This window comes from Mus caroli, unplaced genomic scaffold (assembly GCF_978045245.1).
Source record: "Mus caroli unplaced genomic scaffold, Mus_caroli_1 scaffold_13, whole genome shotgun sequence".
In the NCBI taxonomy this organism is placed as follows: domain Eukaryota; kingdom Metazoa; phylum Chordata; class Mammalia; order Rodentia; family Muridae; genus Mus; species Mus caroli.
Window position 1 is genome coordinate 46,683,337 of NW_028227268.1, and position 4,164 is coordinate 46,687,500.

At 49.6% G+C, this 4,164-nt stretch overlaps 1 pseudogene; it reads left to right on the plus strand.

Moving 5' to 3' along the window:
* The first annotated feature begins 1,088 nt into the window (after window positions 1–1,088).
* LOC110304526 (oligosaccharyltransferase complex subunit OSTC pseudogene) overlaps window positions 1,089–4,164 on the plus strand; it is a 3,247-nt pseudogene continuing 171 nt past the window's right edge.

A 4,164-nucleotide genomic window follows, 5' to 3' on the forward strand; every position in this document is an offset into this window, starting at 1 on the left:
AGGGGTCGTGTTTACTGCTACGGAGGCTATGGATGGGTGCTGCTTACTGGCTTATTATCCCTCACAGCCTTCTCAGCCTGCTTCCTTTCTGTACCCAGGACCACCTGCTCAGGCGTGAGCTGGACCCTCCCATCTCAATCACTAATCAGGGAAATTCTCCCACAGACTTGCCTCCAGGCCAGTCTGATGGAGGCATTTTCTTAACTGAGAGTCCCTCTTCCCAGATGAACCTAGCTTGTGTCAAGTGACAAAACAAAACAAAACCTAACAGGCACAGTGGACCTTATGAAGCTACAGAGATGGCTTAGAAATCCCAAGACCCAGGCTAAGAAAGGAGTCAGGGACTGAAGCCGGAGACCTGGTGAAAAACAGTTAAAGTACCTGCGACTGTCTCAGCGTGTCAGGACTGCTGCACTCGTGAACTCATGATAGATATGGTTACCTTCCCAGGACCTACACAAGATAAATTCACTCAACTGTCCAGCATGAAGAGGGGGGCACATGAGCTCACACCCCTACCTGAAGAGCTATTAACAGTTGATGGCTTCTGGGGGGAGAGAGACTCACATTTTCTTTAGGGCATCAGCCCTGGTAGGTCAGCCATGTTCCAGTGGATGACACCAGACCCACGAGTCTATGGGCAGCACAAGCTGCATTCAGTGGATAATTAAAAAAAAAAAAAAAAAAAAGAATGGGCTGGGCTTGGAGGTGCACGCATTTACTTCTGACACTTGAGAGGTAGAGGCAGGCAGATGTCTGTAAGTTTAAGGCCAGCCTGGTCTACAGAGTGAGTTCTAGGACAACCTGGTCTACACACTGAGTTCTAGGACAACCACGAAGTTGGGAGGAAGTGAGAAAGTAGAGAGTGAAATTGGGAGAGGTGAGGCAGAAGAGTTGGGGGAGGTGAATATGGTCAAAACTCACTGTATACATGTGTGGAATTTGCAAGTGATTTTCATGATTGTTCATAAAATGCAGCCCCTCACTGGAGGGAACCTCCTCGTAGCCACTGGCTGGCCCCACACAACCTTCATGAATGGAAGAAAAACGGCCAAGCTGTCTCCAGCCAGCCAAGCGTTCAGGCAAGGATGAGCAGCTGGAAGGTAGGGCAAGCAGAGACAGCCAGCCCTCCCAGCACCTGTGCACAGGCACCGACTCAGGCACAGAACATCTGCAAACCAACTCCAGACACAGCGGCGGGCCAGCTGCACAAAGGACAGCTGTCATTTGTGTTTCATAGAACTGCTTTTCTATTGCATTTATTTGGTGTGTGTGCATGCACACATGTATGAATGCCACGGCATGCAGGAGAAGGTCTGAGGACAACTTCCTAGAGTATGTTTTCCCAGTCTACTGTGTGGGGCCTGGGGATTGAACTCCAGTTGTCAGGCTTGGTGGTTGGTCAGTGCATGTACTGCTGAGCCATCCCACCAGCCATCACTGTTTTTGTTTGTTTTGTTTTTTTGTTCTTTGGTAATAGGAGAGAACCGACTTCTGAAGATTATCTTCTGAGTCTCCCTCCCCACAATAGTAATTGGTTAAGAAATTGAAACGGCTATGTCAGAGTTGTCGGCACGCGCTTGTGGTCTCTACTCCTCTGAAAGCTGAGGCAAGAGGATCCGTTGAGGCCACGAACACGACAGTGATAAGGCTCCAGCTCAAACCATCATCACTTAGCATCTATTTACTCCTCCCATAAATACTTCCTATCCTAAAGGGGTACAGAGAGCCAGGGGCAACTCTCAGAAAACCTTGCTTGTGCGTCTCCTCTGTCTGGTCCCTGAGGTCAGAGCATGCACTGTGTTTAGCTGATATGCTATAAGTGAATGAATGAATGAATGAATGAATGGTGTAGGATAATAGAACTCCCTGTCATCTCTCTGTGAGGGACTGAACCATTATATCCCTGTCTGAAAGATAGGAAACCAGAACAGATTCAAAGTGGCTTGGTCGCTGGGCATGGTGGCGCACGCCTTTAGTCCCAGCACTTAGGAGGCAGAGGCAGGCGGATTTCTGAGTTCTGGTCTACAAAGTGAGTTCCAGGACAGCCAGGACTATACAGAAAAACCCTGTCTCAAAAAAAGAACAACAACAACAGAAAAAAAAAAAACAACAAAGAACAAAAAAAACAAAGCGGCTTGCTCAAACTTTTAATGTTAATTAGTCATCAAGTGCTCCTGGAACCCACTGTCCCAGTGGGTTTATGTGTTTGTCTGTCTGTCAGTCTGTGTATGCCTGTGGAGTGGGGGCTGGGGAGAGGATGGGATCCAGGATCTCACATGTGCTCAGCATGCTCCGTGCCACAGAGCCCCTGGCCTGCTCTATGGCATCTTGCAGAACACAGGAGGCTTCACAAGATGGATGGTGTTTTCCTGGTCTGTGCTGGCTTCCTTGCTCACACTCTCTCCCCGTGGTCTCAGCAACTGAGAGCAAGTGGGGTCTGAGCGTGTCTTTCTCTGTGAGGATCCCTCCTTTGGCTGGGTTACTTTGGGTAGCATTTGTGGCTTTTTGGCTCTCTGCTGCCTGCACAGCCTAGGTTCCCCAGTGGACTGCTGTTCCAGATGTCTGTCTTGGTGCCGTCCAGCCCCTGATGTAGGTCTTGTGTTTCACAGGATCTGGTTCAGCCTCTGCTGCAGTGACCTTCGTTAAGGGAGATGCTGTAGTCTAGGCTCTTGTCCACCAAAGGTTGTCCTCTGCTTTTTCTAGCCTACAATCTCAGTACCTGGATCTTTTCATTTCTTGTACAAATGGTGTTGGCCTCCTTGCAGAAGCCACATGGGCCTCCTCCCTTTGCCCACCCTCCTGAGCTCCTCCAGGCCAAGGTCAACATGGGTAGAACCTGGAAAAGCAACTCAACGCTTCCAAACCCGTGCCCTCGAGGGACCGTTTCAGAGGAAGCTGGGAGCGGGAAGAGGAGGGGGCAGGCTGTGGGATGGCACAGAACCCCCACGGCTTTGCAATTTGAAACTGAAATCTGGCCTGCCAGATTGGTGTGAAGGTACATTTGTCAAGGTAGGCGACTGGTATGTATTTTACTTAACACTCTGTCAATTTAATTTCCAACATTTAATATTTGCACATACGGTGCGTGGTCCCTATGTCTGTGGTTGCCCTGGGCTTTGCAACTGTTAAAGGCAGGCCTGGGGCTAAGAATGTAGCTCAGTGGTAGTGTGCTTGCATAGCACAGAGTACCCTAAGCTCAACCCCTAGTACGGAGGGGAAAAGAGAAGAAGGCGTGTTAGTATTTGTTTTTTTGGAGTTGGTAGAGTGCTTGCCTACCCGGTTCCTGAAGCCCAATGCCCCACACCCTGATGCTCTGAAGACTGAGTTTGATCCCCAGCACCATATAAACTGGCTGTAGTGGTGCACACCTGTAATTCATGCACTTGGGAGGAAGAGGCAGGAGTTAAAAGTCACCCTTGGGTTTCCGGGCGGTGCGGGAGGCTGGAGGCCAGAAGGCTGTCCCTACCGCCGGGGACGTGGAGACTCTATACCGAGTCCCATTCTTAGTGCTCGAATGCCCCAACCTGAAGCTGAAGAAACCGCCCTGGGTGCACATGCCGTCGGCTATGACGGGTGTATGCCCTGGTGGTGGTATCTTAGTTCCTCATTACCGGAGGAATGATCTATGATGTTATCGTTGAACCTCCAAGTGTTGGCTCAATGACCGACGAACATGGGCATCAGAGACCAGTAGCTTTCTTGGCTTACAGAGTAAACGGACAGTATATCATGGAAGGGCTTGCGTCCAGCTTTCTCTTTACAATGGGAGGTTTAGGTTTCATAATCCTAGACCGATCCAATGCACCAAACATACCGAAACTCAACAGGTTTCTTCTTCTGTTCATTGGCTTCGTCTGTGTCCTCCTGAGTTTCTTCATGGCCAGAGTGTTCATGAGAATGAAGTTGCCGGGCTACCTGATGGGCTAGTGTCTTTTGAGAGGAAATCAGTGGATCCCGGATTTGCTCCTGTTAATGAAGTTTTAAAGGCTGACCCACTCCCTCGTGCAATGTGGAAAAGAATGAAGAGCAGTATAAACGCTGCACTGAGTGACACCCTAGCAAGCACAGCAGAGCTAGGGCCGGAAGTCACGGGATCAGAGACAAGTTCATTACAGTATTTCCCTGATGATCTACCCCAGTGTACCAGCTATGTTAAACGGC